Here is a 17,824-nt window from a genome sequence, read left to right as displayed (position 1 = left end):
TTGGCTCAAGAAACAGAAACCTTATTATAACGAATACCATGCATAACATCTTACAGCCCAACAGGGGTTAGCGGTAAGATTTGGGGGCATATTAGCAAGAACCTCGTAAAAATGATTGCCATTTTAGCGGCAGGAAACTGCCGCTAAAACAGCGATAATGGGCTTGCTAATATGCGTTATAGAATTTCAATAGAAGCCCAGGTTAGATGTGCAGGACATCTAGCCTGGGCCTCTATTGGAATTCTATAACTTGTTATCCACTTTAGTCAGGAGTTTAAGCAACCCGGAGATTGCTTGGGGATGGAAGTCATTCAGAAGGAAGTCAACATCTGCCTGTATTGTCCGGGTCCGTTGTTTGATCAAAAAGTGGCAAAGACGATTTCTGCAAACATCAATTAGCACTAGGCAGATACAGAGAAAATGGAGTTAGGACTCCTGGAGTTCACCGCAAAGGTAAAACCTACTGGTGGTAGGATGAGTCGACCATGGCAGGAGGAAGTATAGTGAGGAAAAGTTTCTCATTCTGTTGAGGCACACCTTGATTTTGTGGCGCACAGAGAAAGTGTCAATGATGTATTTTTGCACTCCTCTGCTGTTATAACTCCTCAGTACGAGGTGTGCGAGCTTTCTGCACATGAAGACCTGGTGATCCTGTTTAGGGATTCTTTATGGAGCGCTTTGTTTAGCGCTATTTTGAGATGTTCATAGTGGTGGTTTTAGTTCCAAAGGACTGCAGCAGTTTTGAATTCCAAAGCTTCCAGGGAGGCATGCTTCAAGGGATTTTGAGAATCTGAATTGTTAGCGTAAGATGCTTCCAGCCAGATTAAGTTCTTCAGTCTTCCTGCTTTTGCAGCACATGTTGGTTATAGGTATTAAAGAGTGCAGGCTTTCGGTGCCAGAATTTGATTTCACAACACAAATTCAAATCGGATCTGGGCTGTGGAGGAGTGTTGGTGAAACTTGATCAGTGAACAGAAGACAGAGCTCTGTGATTTGTTCAAGAAAATGTCCAGTTTCCTAGGGAAACCTACCTGCTGTTACCCAGTGTGGGGATGAGTTTAGCTTTTACTATATTCAGCAGAGGCTCTATAGTGGGCTACTTTGTTCAATTGAAGATAATTTGAAAAGTGAATTGTCGTGATGCAGCTTTGGGTTTTAAAGAATTTAAATGGGTTAAATGCCCTCCCTTATCATCTAACCCGCAACCGAAATACTTGTATCTGGTGTATCTTGTCAAGCGGCTTTTGTTAAGATGCCATGTTCAGGTTTGTTCCTATTCTGCCCAAAGATCATGATGTTAGACTTTTCAAAATTCACAGTCATTCTGTTTGTACTACTGTGCTGGTGTAAGACGTTGATCAGTTTTTGTAGTCCCTCCGCTGTTTGGCTTAAGAAGACAACGTCATCAGTGTAAGGAAGTGATAGGACGATTACCCAGTTTAGGTGCGCCGCTGACTACCACATCAAGTGCAGGAACCAGGGCACTCATTAGTAGGTTTGAAAGGGCTGTAGCTAAGACACATCCTTGCTCTAGCTTTATCTTCTCGGAAATGTATGAGTTGTTATCTAATTTTACTCTGGCCCCTGTTTCGGAGTAAAGTAGTTGAATGCCTCGTAGCAATGGCTCGGGAATGTCCAAGGCTTTGAGTTTTGACCAAAGTCACTGACGATGGAAATGGTCAAAAGCCTTGCTTTAGTCTAAAAAGCAGCTGTAAAGAAGCTGCTTTTCCTTATCTGCTTTGTCAGAAGATACCCAATTTCCACTAGGTTGTCGTGGTGCTTAGCATGCTCCTGAAGCCAGTTTGGTTAAGGGGGATTAGATTTTTTAAATTTGCCCATGCATCCAGGTCTTCCAGTTATAAAGAAGCAAAATATTTGGCTACGGCATCTAAGAGGGCCATGAGATAGTATCTCTCTGGATTTGCCACTGAGCCTTTTTTGTGGGTAGGCTGCAAAATTAACCTGTGCCAAGGACGGGGGTGACTTCTGTGGTAAGGTAAGCTTTAAACAGCTTGTGATTCATTTAGCTGTGATGGTTTACGCATAATATTGACTATGTGCTTCGCCAGGCTAGAGGCTTCATAAACTCTGGCTGGGTTAGAGATTTGAAAGGGAGATGTTAGAGCAATTGAGTTTGGTTTGGTAGAAGGGGCTTATGTTTAGGGACCAATGATGCATTTCAGGATTTTAAGATATTTTGTGAACCACGATCAAGACAAGGTGGGTCCAGAAGGTCATGGGCCAAAGGGCAGATTACCGGGTGGTGGTAAGGGCTGAAAGAAGCTATTACACAAAGGCTTTCCAGTTTTGTGTTGTATACCACCGCAGGATGTTCTGATTGTTTGGATTAGATTTCCACGGCAAGTATTTTTCTGCAACTTCTGCAGACCATTTTATGTGCTTCTAGTTTGGTGCATGCCCCTTGAACCAGCAGTTCATAGCATGTTATGTGCAATGTTCTGAAGCTCTAAGGTCAGCCTCCGTGGCATATGGTTGCTTTTTAAGCATGCTAAGATTGCACCGGTAATCAAGGGGTTCGAGCAAAACATGTAATCTAAGACCATGGATCTATGCAGGGAGAAGTGTGCTTGATGGGATGGCTAGTCTTCAGGCTAGCAACCTTTCAGGGCATGCAGAGACATACCGTCTAGAGCGGCTAGCAGCCTATGGAGTCAATCAATCAATCAATCAATCATTGGATTTGTAAAGCACACTACTTACCCGTGAGGGTCTCAAGGCGCTTTGGGGAGGGGGTGCTGCTACTGCTCAAAGAGCCAGGTCTTGAGGAGCTTCCTGAAGGTGAGCAGGTCCTGGGTCCGCAGATGGTTGGGAAGGGTGTTCCAGGTCTTGGCAGTGAGGAAGGAGAAGGATCTGCCGCCGGAGGTTGTTCGTTGGATGCACGGGACGGCAGCGAGGGCGAAGCTAGCGGAGCGGAGCTGGCGTGTGGAAGTTGAGTCTGTTGTTCAGGTAGGCTGGTCCGGTGTTGTGGAGTGCTTTGTGTGCGTGGGTGAGGAGCATGAAGGTGATCCTCTTGTTGACGGGGAGCCAGTGCAGGTCTCTTAGGTGGGAGGTGATGCGGCTGCGTCGGTGGATGTTGAGGATCAGGCGGGCGGAGGGGTTCTGGATGCGTTGCAGCCGTTGTACGTGTTTGGTCAGGATTCCTGCATAGAGTGCGTTGCCATAGTCCAGCCTGCTGCTGATGAGGGCTTGGGTCACCGTTCTTCTGGTTTCGGTCGGGATCCACTTGCAGATCCTGAGAAGCATCCGGAGGGTGTTGTAGCAGGAGGAGGAGACGGCGTTGACCTGCTTCGACATAGAGAGGGAGGAGTCGAGGATGAATCCTAGGTTGTGTGCGTGGTCTGTGGGTGTCGGCGCTGTTCCCAGTGCGGTCGGCCACCAGGAGTCATCCCAGGCAGAGGGGGTGGGGCAGAGGATGAGGACTTCCGTCTTGTCCGAGTTCAGTTTCAGGCGGCTGCTCCTCTTCCACTCGGCGACGGCCTTCATTCCCTCGTGGAGGTTGGTTTTGGCGGTGTGCGGGTCCTTGGTGAGGGAAAGGATGAGCTGGGTGTTGTCGGCATAGAAGATGATGGTCAGGTCGTGCTGGTGGGCCACTTGTGCGAGGGGGCCATGTAGACGTTGAACAGGGTCTGGCTGAGGGATGAGCCCTGGGGTACGCCGCAGATGATGTCGGTGGCTTCAGATCGGAAGGGTGGGAGGTGGACTCTCTGGGCTCTGCCAGAGAGGAAGGACGTGGTCCAGTCCAGGGCCTTCTTCTGGATTCCGGCTACTTGGAGGCGTGATCTTAGTGTGCAGTGGCAGACTGTGTCAAAGGCGGCTGACAGGTCCAGGAGGATGAGGGCTGAAGTTTCGCCGTTGTCTAGTTGGCGCCGGATGTCGTCTGTGGCGGCGATGAGGGCTGTCTCGGTGCTGTGGTTTCATCTGAATCCGGACTGGGATGGGTCTAGGATGTTGTCCTCGAGGTGACGGGTCAGCTGTATATTGGCGATTTCCTCCATGACCTTCACCGGGAAAGGGAGCAGGGAGATGGGCCGGAAGTTCTTGAGGTCCTTGGGGTCCGCCTTGGGCTTCTTGAGGAGGGCGTTGATTTTGGCGCGCTTCCAGCTTTCCGGGAATGTCACTGGGTCGAAGGAGATGTCGATGACCTTCCGTAGTTGGGGTGCGATGGTTGCGTCTGCTTTTTTGAAAACATGGTGCGGGCAGGGGTAAGACGGAGATCCTGAGTGGATGGAGTTCATGACCTTGCGTGTCTCTTCGTCGTTGACGTGGGACCAGGAGGTCAGCTGGTTGGTGCAGGTGGCGTTCGGGGTGGGGTCTTTCGTGGTCGGAGCGTACGGGGTGTTGAAGCTGTCGTGGATGTCGGTGATCTTGCGATAGAAGAAGGTGGCCAGTGAGTCGCACAGATCTTGCAAGGGCAGGATGTCATTGGTGTTGGCGCTGGGGTTGGAGAGTTCCTTCACTATGTTGAAAAGCTCCTTGTTGTTGTGTGCGTTGTTGTCCAGGAGGGCTTTGAAGGAAGATCTCTTGGCTGTTCTGATGAGGTGGTGATGTCTGCGGATGGCGTCTTTGTCGGCTGCGTGGCTGTCTGGTGTGCGGTCGTGGAGCCATTTCTTCTCCAGCTTCCGGCATGTACGTTTGGAGGTCTGGAGTTCTTCAGTGAACCAGGTGGCTTTCCTGCTGGGGTGGTAGAAGGAGGGTTTCTTGAGCGGGCGAGAGTGTTGGCGCAGTCGTCGATACACTGTCTGAGGTTATGGGCGGCGTCGTCTGGGTCGGCGGGGTCGGTGGGTGGGTTCTGGGCGAGGGTGGAGGTCCGCTAGCACTCGGTGACTTTGCTCCAGCAGCGGCGGGCAGCTGTTGGGTGCGGTGGTGCATGGTTGGTTTCTTGAAGGTGAAGTGGATGCAGCGGTGGTCGGTTCAGTGGAGTTTATGGTGTTGCTGAAGGCGACGTGGGTGCTTGTGGAGAAGAGGGGGTCAAGAGTGTGGCCGGCGGCGTGGGTGGGTTCGGTTCTCTGTGATGATTTTGTCTGCGAAGGGATCAGCCACCGGGAGCCCGGTGTTGGGGAGGAGAGGTTGCAAAAGGGGTTGTGAAATACGTTTAGGTTAAAATAGCCAGTCAGAAGTAGATGGTCATTTGTATGGATGTACCTTATGTCCGTGATTTGGAGCGCCAAGCCCTTCACCTTTTGCTTCTTTTCCTGGGCTGCTGGGTGAATGTCCACATTTAGCAAAATGATCCACCCATAAGAGCATTTTGACTCCAGTTTTTGATATCAACACATAGAAAGTTGGGGTGACACGTGGCATGAATGAAAGCATTGAATTCCAAGTGCGGAGATAGAAAAATAGATAGCCCACCCGTTGCATGTCCCTTGGTGGATTATCTTGTGGCAGAGATAGAGAACTCTCAGTAGCTTTCTAGTGGTGTATCCTCTTCACCCCATGATGCGATGTTGGAAAAGACATGGCGTCCGGATATGTTAGGATATTTTCGAGGCCAGCCACATTCTAGAATATCTAACTCATGAGGTTGACTTGTTCCTCGGGCCAGGTGTTGAGGCCCCGTTTGGGTATAAGTCAGTTTAATGGGGGACCAGCCAGGGTGGCGCCAACTGCCCCAGACCTCTTGCTGCTGCTCCTGTGATGGAATATCGAGCTTGTAAAGTCTTCCTGCTTGATTATGAGTGAAGATGGTTAATGCTTGCTAATTGTTGACAGCACTTAAGTAGAAGGAGCCGATTGCATTTCTGAGTAAAGAGGAAGTTCCTGGTGGGCTAGCTAATTTACAGCAGCTTTTGGTTTTACCCTGATCTGGTGGGGATCTATGAGAACTGCAAAGTAGTTGTGACTAGAGCATTGGTCTCATGCATGGCCGGAAGGTGCATCTTGACAGGTACTTAAAGGGATGTTGGTTTGGCAGGGAACTCAATTGCTGTAGCAATGTCCCTGCCCTGCACAATCATTGGTGTGTCTGATTCAGCATTGGGCTTTTTCCTTAAAGGGAGGAAGAAGCCCTTTATCTTGGAAGCATGGTCTGCAGCTTCCAGAATTTTTTCCTACTTGTTCTCTTGTTTTCTGAGATGTTTTTTCTTGCACTTGATTAGTTGAGAGGTGAGGGAGTCAGGGGTACTGGTGGTGGCATTTTCAGCAGTTTGTGGTGACTTGAGTGCTGCATTGGATTGCTCGCTTATATCTATGTTTATGTGGGGGTTGAGCGTGTAATCATTATCTGCTGTTTCGAAATGTGGGGGGATCATGTGGGCTTCCACTATGAGTTCTACTGCCATACTTAAGGCCAACATTGTTTCAAGTGGCGCCATAGTTGCCAGCATTTGTGTTGGTGCTACAGGGCATGAGCGGTCTGTTAGTGGGGCAGACAGTTGGGAGCAAGGTGGGGGAGTCTCGACTTTGCTGATCAGTTTGACTTCCTGAAGTAGATTATGACTATGGCTGATAAGGTGAATAACTTATCTAACAGGATTGTGCAGACTCATTCTTGTGAGCTGATCTTGGTGGAGGTGTATGGAAAAGGATCAGTGGAATTGTGGGCATTTGATACCAAGCTACTGATTGTGGCATTCAGATGCTCAAAGCACGAATCAGTGGATGAAGTGTGCTGGGCTAGAGCCTTTAGCAAGGAGTTTGAATATCAAACTTGTTTGATTGGTACTCCAGTGCCTTAATGGTAGTATCAAGTGTGTTAATGAGTTGTTGCCAAGTCTTTGTACTGATGGGTGAGTTCAGACTACAGTTTTGGATTGGAGATTCAACGTGAAAGTTGCTCATAAATGCTTATTCGTGTAAAGAGGAAGCAGAGGCCACTTTGTGAGAGAGAAAATGGCTAATCTCTGGTCTGCTTGGAGTTGAAAAAAGAGCCCAGGAATGATTGTAATCAGTTCTTTTTGACTCACAGGGAAAAAAATTGGGATGGACGATAGAGGAATGACCTCAAATGCATTATATTTAATACTGTGCTTTAGTTCCTCTGAAGCTTTAGATCAATCAAACTGAACATTGATGCATGTCGCACTTTTTACAAATTCAATGCTGCCATATCACTGTACATATAATTCTGAGTGTTATCATTCGATAACCATAGCAAAAGGAGCATCTGTGTCTCAGAGGTTGACGTGCATGTCGCCTTTGGGATCTTATAAGTGTTTAGCCATGCAACAGTTGATGTTGTTACACCAAGAATATTGTGCTGCATAAGTAAATACTTATAAGGTTCCAAAAGCAAGACCTATTTGCTATGCCAATGCTTGTTTCAATATTATTTACAAGCCATATTTGCTGCCTATTTATCTTATGCAACTAGCAACCATTGACAAAGCCAATTTTCCTGACTTGTAGGTATGATGTGACTTGTTGTATCATATATCTGGACGCAATGACAGGAACAGCAAAATACAAGTGTGGCTGCACACTGTGCTAAACACAGATTTTTAGCTTGTGTTGTGAAGCCACGCCCTTAATTACATTGACCACGCCCCTTTGAGAGACCCCCCCCTGTTTTATCATCCCACTTAAAGCCCTGGGTTTGTGTATGTGGCACAGAATTGGTATCCTTATTAAATGTACCCTGCTGAGGGGTCAGAGGGGGCTGTAGCACAGGAAATACCTCTCTAACCTACTCTCGAGATGAGTAAAAAATGGCACTCTCATCTTTTATAAAGGTGAATTTTGATTTTATTTTACTTAGTAAAGAATGTTAACAGTTTTGTGCCAATAACAGGATTAAGCAGGACTTTGTTGCTAATGACAGGTCTAGGGCACCCAGACTTCAGTTTATTGCGTATAATTTTATCAAAAGTGTGTCTTATTCTGGATGTAATAAATTCTTTCAAGTGAGGAATGGTTGACCAGTTTCTGAAAAGCGGATGAAAAAGCAATGATGGGTTGAATAAAGGTCACCATGCAAAATCCTGCATTTCAGAACGCGGGGAGTCATCTCTCCTATTTAATGATGTTTTTGTAGATTCTCTTCAGTTTATGTTTAGAATAAGGGAACCAATCTGAATCTGACTGGTCTTGATCATCAGAACCTGTATCTGGAGTATACAAAATGACATTCGAGTAATCACCATCATAGTACTGGTCATCATTATCATTTTATGTTTTCTTTTTCTCTCACATTCTACTATCTCTTTTACTGAGGGTCGTGAATTGAGTGTGTCTCTTTCATTTTGTGGCGATACACCATCCATCTGTGCACTGAAAACGTTGAGACAGACCCTGAAGATATTGAAATAGAACTAGCCCTATGGGAAAGCTTTCTTGACACGTTTAGTTGAGAAAATTAACCTTGTAGGAATAAGGGCATTTATTTGACAAATGAGAGATATTACTGCTGCCACCAGCAGTAAGGGTCTGGGTCATTACAGCCTCAAGCACAGTCTTAGAAATATCCCAGCCAATAGCTTGCACCGTAGTCTTTACAGCTGTCGAAACTGAAGAGATTTTAAATTGTTTAAATGTGTTTTAAATATTTCCTCTATTGTGTCCACCATTTCCTCTTCTACCGAAAACCTCCGTTAATAGCAGTTGCATGTCGTTATATAATTTCGCCAGCAGGTGGTGGGTTCGTACCAGAAGAAACTGAAGAAGCTTTAGAGTTAATACATGCAACAGCTGTTCTATAAGGAAACGCATCTAAGAAGTAAAACAATGTCCGACAGACTGAGCGTCACGAGCTCCAGCTGGATAAAAACCCTTGAGTGAATTAAAATTCTTTCAAACAGGTGAGAAGCGCACGAGCAGGTACGGAGGGGGCTTTAAGAGCCCACTCATCGCTCACTGAATTAGGACAGCGGGCCTCGGTTGCGCAAGACTGTTTTAATTGAATCTCAATGTGGGGAAAACTATGCAGCAGACGATGGATTATGTGGCAAATGCAGGAAAAAACCATAACTATGCGCTGTTAGTGCAGGGTGAGCGTGAAAGTGAAGGGTTAGAAAGAGGAGTGAGTTGTCTGAATGCAGGGTGATTTCCCAGACACTTGAAGTTGATCAGCATGTTATTGACGGAGCGTGGGATTTCAGATATAAGTTAAAATATTGCTATTATGGAATCAATCAGGGAATCGAGGGTGAAGGAAATAAATAATGTACTGATCCTGCAACAAACTTCCAGTCTTATGATTATGGTTGAGAGAGCGCAAACTGAACAAAATGTATGAGTGCACCACACTTACATGTAGTACGCACAAGTCATGAGAGAAATGCCATGAGTGCTGATATTATATTCACCTACATTCTGAAATGTGTAGTTAATCTAGAGATTTTATATAGAAGTGGAACTAATGCAGAAATGTGTGAAAATGTATAACCTATTAGGCGTGATTAATCCGGATCCATATTATGTAGCTGCTAATGGAAGAATGTCAAGCACAGAACGGAATGGGCCTCATGGCCAGAGCTGAAAGAGTTTGGGAAAGGGGTTCATTTACATTAATATGGATTGCACTAATGTTATTTAGTAATTCTGTTTTCAATAGATTTATATTCTATAGATGTGTATACATAATCATAAAGTAGAGTATTAAAATGATATGGATTAACGAAAGGATTTGAAGAATATAATCGTTATGAGAAATGTTGTAGGCCTGAAATGTTTAAAGACTTAGATTTACACGTATTAGTCTGTGCCGAGAAATAATGTTGCAAACTTCTGTTAGAAGTTTATGGGAATTGGGATCCTAGCTGCAGATGTCTGTCTGCAAGTGAGAGGGGGGATCCAATTATACATCGAATGAATAGAGGGCTGTTCAGGAGACTGGCACAGACACGGAGGAGGATTCAGGAATGTTTGAGGGGTATCGGCGGGCCGGAGAAGAGTCTGAGAAGCAAGGTCAACTTTAACGCACGAGGCCCAAATGAAGAACATCATGGAAAAAGCCAATAGCAACACCACGTGAGGGGCGTCTCACGAGGGGCGTCTCAAATGTTATTGTGTGTTTGGTATTAGGGACAGCACCCCTGGGTGGAGTTAGAGCAGATGCCTGAAGACCCTCTAGAGAGCGGATGGGTAGGCAGAGAGGGGTCATGACTGGAGGATTATAAGTTTTCACCAAGAGACTAAGAGTGGGTGATCTTCCTAGGAAGTCATTCACAGCTGACACCTTTTGATAGGTTGAGATTTTGTTAAGTAGGGATACCATCCAGAACAGGGTAGGGACAGCCTAACCTGCATTTTCCCTCCTGCTATAAATGACGGAGAGATCACAATACGTGTCTATGCTTGCAGCCCTTTTAATCCTAGAACTGGTACTTGTCGTTTTCTTTGCTCGTCTGAGGGCTTTCAGAGAGCATATGTATGTAGTTGGGCCCGTATATCTTGTGAATCTCATTTTGAGATGCCTGTATCTGCAAATAATCTTGACTTTATAATAAACCTTTGAAAGCTAGAAGTGGTTTGTGGTTTTTCCGAGCTGGGTCCATTATTGATTGAACTAATCTGGTAAGAGATGCACTTTCTTCCCTCAATGACAGGCAATAAAGGTTCAGTCGACCAGAACGGGGTTTAGATCAAGGGTGATAAGATAGCGATCAAAATCCCGCCCCCGCAGTTGGTAGCTATAGAGGATGGTTGCCTTCTTGAGGAAGGTGATCTAGGCCAGGTTAGATTACCCCAAGGCCCCTAGAGACTGATGATCGGAAGAACCGCCTGCCGAAGAAGGTCCGGATGACGTGAGACAAGAAAAAGCAGCAGTATCGGTCGAGAGTGAGTATAAAGGGTCATGCCTGTTAGATTGCGGTGTTTTTGTGTTGTATCTATGTTGTAATGTCTGGCGGAGTTGAATGCCTGTAGAGTGACTGTGGAACAGGTTGTGAGCGCGCGCAACCGGTGGAAATCTTAAGTTCAAGGAGAGCTTAAGTGGTTCAGGTGTATCGGACATCCAGAGTAATTGTCAACCAGTGTGAAGGGGGTCATGAGGTACCATTGATCGCCCGCAGGACCGAGATAGGGGGAACGTAAGAGTGAGTGCATGAGTAACGGACGCTGGTCGGAAGTTACTGTGTGTGTAAGCAACCTATCAGAGAGACGATAGACATTTCGTCAGTTGTGGTGACAATTACAGATAGACTGTGGACGTACAGTCGAGAGAAGTGACCGCTTGGTCGGAAGTAGTCATTTTTTTCAGTGTATGAATGGGACGCATGCATGACCGGGAGACGAGCTGAGAAAGGAGGGGTGCTGCTGCGAAGCGGAGACCAGTGACGTCAGAAAGTGCCGCGCTGGGATTGGCCGGCCGGAGCAAGACCGCGCTGTGATAGGCCAGCTAGCAAAGCCGCGCTAGGATTGGTGGATTGTCATCAGGAAGTAAACAGAATAGCGAGGCTGGAAATTGTGCGTGTAATCATGAAATGTTTTAAATGGTTAAGAGCGGCTTTTAAAAGAGAGAGGCGGAGATCTTATGAAGGGGAAGAAGCCCCGCCGGAGGGTACGCCGGCTTATTATATGGCGGCAAATGTTGGGCTACACACAATTATGTGGATTTCAGAGTGGAGTAAGATTACAGAAGGAAATGAGGAACTGACGTTTCCGAAGTACGGGACGTTCAGATTAGAGGTGCTACACCGATTAAAAGCAGTTATGACCTCAATGAGACCTATGCCTAGACCGACCCAGTTTGAAGCTCTCAATGCCTGGATTAGGGCAGCGCACGAGAGGAACCTGAATAGACGACAAGAAAGGGTGAAGCGATCGGTAAGAGCAGTGCAGGATGCAAAATGGGATGCGGATGCTAAAAGATGGAGAGTGCATAACATTGAAGTAAATAAACTGTACCCAGTGTTAGAAGCGCCCGGAAAGAAAAGCCCACTAGAAGAAGATGATGAGAGCGAGACAGAGGACAGCCTGATAAATAGGTTACTAACAGATAGGCCACCCCCGTACAACAAAGAGTCAGGTAAAGATGAGCCAAGCCGAGAAGGGGGGGCTAGCATAGGGGAGTATGGACCGCTTCCCATTACTGATTGGGATCCCACTGCAAAGAAAGAACTGTCCCAGCCTAGTCCGGTGCAACAGGTGGTCGGAAGGTTCGTGGTGCAAAGGGTGCCAGAAATGGAGTGTGCCACATCCTACGCACTGCCAGATGCCCTGCAAGTACCTGTGACTATAGGCCCTATAGTATCGATTTATGACCCAGAGAGAGCAAGAGGGGAGGAACAGGTACGAAGGGACAGGGAGAGAGCAGAGATGGCAAGGAGGAATGATACCATCACTTCCTCAAGTCAGTTGCCCAGACCGAGAGATTGGAGCACCCCAGTACACACAGCAGTAGATCCAACAGGAGATCAGGGGGGCCCCAGATGGCCGATGGATCTAAGGGGGGCAAGACCGCCATCCTTCCAGGAGTTAAATGAGTACATGAAGAAGTGGGACGAGGCAGTAGAGGCTCACAAGAGCATCATAGCTGCGGAAGCTGGAAGGGAAAGCCAGGACAGCAGGACCCGGACTCACTGCGGGGCTGATGAAAGCAGTCCGGAATGGGACGGGAGGGGTCAGGACAGTAGGGGGGACAACCATCATGACAGGAGTGGAGGTAGACCAGACCTGGAAAACAGGAACCCTGAGTGTGGGGGGGTGTCCCGCCCAATACACAGTGAAGGAGACAGGAGAACGCAGGAGTACAGAGACAGCTTTAAGTGTACCCACTATGTGCCTGGCAATGGTGAACAGAGAGGGAGTTGCGAGAGGCCTCGCCATACTCCCTGTGATTACGGACAAGAACGCAGTCCAGGGGATATGGGGAACCGAGAAGGATCTTACCAGGTACTGAGTGACACTAGACAGAGAGAGAATGGCGACCGGAGGGAGAATAGCAGGGAATCCTACTGTGGAGAGAGAGAAGAAAGGGAGAGTGGACAAAATAAGATTGGGGGTAACAGGCCTGTGTTCCATCACCTTCCAAGATCGGATGGCCGAGCATGGGACCTAGAGAGATGGGAACAAGGGAGAACTCTCCTTAACTCCCCTGAGCCCAAGCGTAGGACTCGGAGTTGGGATGGTAGAGAGACCAGTGATCCCCCTTCGAAAGACATACTGCGAGCTGAGATAAAAGCCAAGAGACTTGATGTCGCCAGCTTAAAGTCAGATCTGGATGACATGGTGGATGGTACCTTGCCTCTAGAAAGAATGGAGATGTATGAGCAGGATGAAATACTGTTCATGGCAAAGGACATCACTCGAAAGGCGAGAACAATCCATGAGAAATTAGTTGAACTAGAAGGCAAATATATGGTGGACCTATCAAGGACCAAAGCATTACAGGGTAACCACAGGCTACATTATACAGATCGAGACTTGGATGAGAGAAGAACAATAGGGTTAAAAACACACATAAGGGAACTGATCACAGGAATAAGGACATGGAGGGCACTGGATAAATGGGAAGAAAGGTGGTCTAAGAAAGGGACCGTCAGGAGAAGCATGCTTGGAATGACACCAGAGGGAGGACTGCAGAGAATAGAGGCATACCCTTTGCGCGAGGTCGCGAATGGGAACTATGTGCATGTGCCATGGAGTAGGGGGGATTTAGCCGCCTTTACCAACTCCTTCCCAAAACTGAGGGAGAATCCGGTGGAGTGGTATAAACAGGTGGAGAGGTTTGTAAAAATATCCAAGGTGCTATGGATAGACCTGAACACGCTGTTTGACATTGTGGTACCAGGAGATTTGTGGACCGCATGTAAGGTTAGTGCCGAGTGGCCCACAGCAGAACCAGAGAGAGATGCACGGACTAATGGACCGTCCGAGACAGTCATGGTAAAATATGAGAGAGTGATGACGTGGCTAAAAGACAAGGTGCCAATGCAGGACATAGACTGGGTCAAAATAGATCGAACTAGACAGGAACCCAAAGAAACAGTTCATGAATATTATGAGAGATTGCTGAAGGCGTTTAAACAGTATAGCGGGTTGGACGTAATGGACCCAAAAGACATAGGGCAGTTTGTGTCTAAATTTGTTTTGGGTCTAAGACCGGATATTAGTTTGATGATTCAGCAACATTCGATTTGTTGGCAAAGTAAACCGCTGGACGAAATCCTGCGATATGCTAGGTATTGCTGGGATGAGATTGATTCAAAGGCAAAGAAGCTAAAGGAGAAATTGATGGTGGTGCAGATGCAGTCAGCTGGGAAGGGTGGACAGCAACAACAGCAACAGGGAACAGGGACTGGGGGCAGGAAACAGAATAACCAGAACAGAAGTGGCGAGGAGAATTCCACCTTTAGACCTAGGGTAGACATAGCCACATTGAAAAAGACGACCCGGTGCCACCAGTGTAATGAGGTGGGGCATTGGAAACGCGAGTGTCCCTACAACGTGGAAATTGGAGAACAAGAAGTAGAGGAGGAAGAGGTTCAAAGCACTCCAGGAAGGGGGGTAACGCCATACCCAGGAAAGGTGCTCAAAGGGGGGACCCCACCTCCACGAGCCCAGTTCCCTCAGCCACCCAGAGTAGGGACCATGGGAAAGACATATAGACAGATGCCCCTGTTTGTAGGAGGAGAGGAATGCTATTACGTTGATCCACTGACTGGACAGAGAGTGGAAAGGGAAGACTGTACCCTCGGGGCAGTCTTAGAAGTGGACCAAAGGGGACCCTATGTTGAGGCCGAAGTGGCAGGGTGCCCCACGACATTCCTAGTGGACACAGGAGCCACTCGATCCACGATCAGATCAGCCGCAGTTCCAGGCTTGCCCATGTCGGGGGAGACAATACAAGTGGTGGGGGTCGCAAACAGGAGAATAACTAGCCCATTGACCGAACCAGTACAGGTGAAAATAGGGAAATACAGCGATGAGCATCAGTTTGTGGTTTGCGATTCTAGTCCTGTATGTCTGCTAGGAAGAGACCTTTTGTGCAAATTAAATTGTACAATATACTGCACACCACAGGGAGTGGAGGTATTGACCAATGACGACGATGCTGACTTCAAAGTCGCAAATTCGAGAATATGTGTGTAGCTGTATCCCACTTTGACCGTGGATGAGCTTCCTTGGGATCTGAGAGAGACCGTGGCACCAGAAGTGTGGGATTTCACTGGGGAGGAGATTGGACTGGTCAAGGGGGTGGACCCAGTGAAAATCGTAGTGAAACCGCATGCTGAGTTTCCAAGAACACCCCAATATAAATTGACTCCAGAAACGATTGCAGGTATAAAGCCCGTGATCGAGTCTATGATTAAGCAGGGAATACTGAAGGAAATCGTGGGTAGTCCATGTAACTCCCCGATAATGGGTTTGCAGAAACCAAATGGGAAATTCAGGATAGTGCAGGACCTCAGAAAGATTAATAACATAGTTGTCTCATGTTGTCCAGTGGTACCGAATCCATCAGTGATACTGTTTCAGATACCGTTTCAAGCCGAATGGTTCACTGTGATAGATCTTTGCCAGGCTTTCTTTTCGATCCCTCTGGACGAGGAGAGCCATTTTCTTTTCGCATTTAAGCTGGAAGGTCGCGTACTAACATGGTGTCGTATCCCCCAGGGGTATACAGAGAGCCCATCGATCTTCAACCAGCTTCTGAAGAAAAATCTTGAAAGTCTAGTGCTGCCCCAGAAGTCAGTTCTGGTCCAGTACATAGACGACCTACTTGTGGCGTCAGAAACAGAGGAGGCTTGCAGGGAGGACTCCATTGCCTTGCTAAATCACCTAGCTGAGAATGGGCACAAGGTGTCCCCGGGAAAATTGCAGTACTGCCTGACCGAGGTGCAGTACTTGGGGCACAGAATTGAGAAAGGCAAACGAAAAGTGTCCCCAGACAGGATAGAGGCGATCATGAAAATGAATGCGCCTAAAACACAGAGAGAAGTCAGGATGTTTCTAGGGATGGTGGGTTATTGCCGACAGTGGATCGCGAACTTTTCACTGAAAGCAAAACCCTTGCAAAAACTGACGCACAAGGAGGTGAGCAATCCGGTACCATGGGACAAAGACTGTTTGATGGTGTTCTTGCAGCTGAGAGAGGACCTGTGTCGTTCTCCTGCTCTGGGAATGCCTGATTACGATAAAATATTCTTGCTTTACTGTTGTGAAAGAGAGGGTTGTGCTTTGTCTGTGTTGGTCCAGATCCATGGGAATGCCCGTAGACCAGTTGCCTATTTCTCGGCTACTTTAGACCCAGTAGCCGCAGCGTTGCCCGGATGTCTCAAGTCCGTTGCTGCAACAGGTGTCAGTATTGAGCGCTGTGAAAACATCGTAATGGGGCACCCGTTAGAGGTATACGTGCCCCATTCTGTTGAACTGTTGATGACCAGGACCAAAACACAGCATCTGACCAATAGCAGGCTCACGCGCTATGAGCAAGTCATTCTTGCTGCAGAAAACGTGACCCTCAAGAGATGCTCTGTTTTGAATCCTGCTACCTTGATGCCACTCCCAAGTGATATCGATGATGATGAATGTACAGACCATGACTGCCTTGATGTGACTGAACTATGCACCAAACCGAGACCCGACATCGTGGATGAGCCACTGACTGACCCCGATGAAGTTTTCTTTGTCGATGGCTCATGTGTAAGAGACGAAGTTGGGCAATTAAGAGCATCTTACGCTGTATGTACGATTACTGGAGTTGTGGAAGCTGGATGCCTGGAAGGAGTACACTCCGCTCAGGTAGCCGAGATTATTGCATTGACGCGTGCCTGCCTGGCAAGCAACCAAATTCGAGTCACCATATACACCGACAGCCAATACGGTTACGGGGTAGTTTATGATTACGGGCAGTTGTGGTCTCAAAGAGGTTACATGACCTCTTCGGGCTCTCCCATTCGCAATGGAGAGTTTGTGCGTTTGTTGTTAGAAGCTTTGCAATGTCCAGCAGGTATCGCAGTTGTAAAGTGTACTGCGCATACCAGGAATATGGACTTCGTGTCACAAGGCAATAGATATGCCGACGAAGTCGCGAGGTACTGTGCAGAACAGGGGTACTCTTTCACAGAAGTGGAAGTGGGCGGAATAAATGTAAGAACTGAATTAGCCATGATACTGGAAACTGTCGACTCTTGGGATGAGCTGAAATGCATGCAAGAGAACGCACCCGATTTTGAAAAGCAAACATGGGAAAAGGCAGGATGTGTGGTGGGTGAGGCTCATTTCTGGGTTTCGGCAGATGGAAGGGCAGTGTTACCCAATGAGATGGTGAGCCCAATGGCTAGACAAATCCATGGTCCAGTACACTTAGGGAGAGACGCTATGCTGAGGGTATTCAGACAAACCTGGTATAACCCTAAGTTCAGAGTAGCAGCCGAAGCAGTGTGCCAGCGTTGTGTGACATGTCAGCAGTTGAATGTAGGGAAAAGAACACCAGTTGCATTGAGCCACATAGGGAGGTCTGGAGGTCCGTTCAATAGAATGCAGTTAGACTTCATCGAAATGCCAAGGTGCAACCGCCTCCGTTATGTCTTGGTGGTTGTTTGCGTATTTTCCAGATGGGTTGAGGCATACCCTACACGTAGGTGTGACACCCTCACAGTAGCCAAGTTACTGCTTAGGGAACTCATCCCAAGATTCGGGGTACCGGCCTCTTTGGAATCAGATAGGGGAACGCATTTCAACAGCGAGCTTGTGAAGATGATCTGCGCGGCCCTGAATATAGACCAGAAATTGCATTGTAGTTACCGACCAGAAGCATCAGGAATTGTGGAGCAGATAAATAGTACCATTAAGGCCCGAATTGCAAAGATGTGTTCATCAACGTCCCTGAGTTGGCCTGATGCTCTGCCATTGGTCCTTATGAGCCTCTGTAGTACCCCAGACAGAAGAACGGGACTATCACCGCACGAAGTGTTAATGG

This window comes from Lissotriton vulgaris, chromosome 6, assembly GCF_964263255.1.
Source record: "Lissotriton vulgaris chromosome 6, aLisVul1.2, whole genome shotgun sequence".
NCBI classification, from domain to species: domain Eukaryota; kingdom Metazoa; phylum Chordata; class Amphibia; order Caudata; family Salamandridae; genus Lissotriton; species Lissotriton vulgaris.
This window is presented reverse-complemented; position numbering follows the sequence as displayed.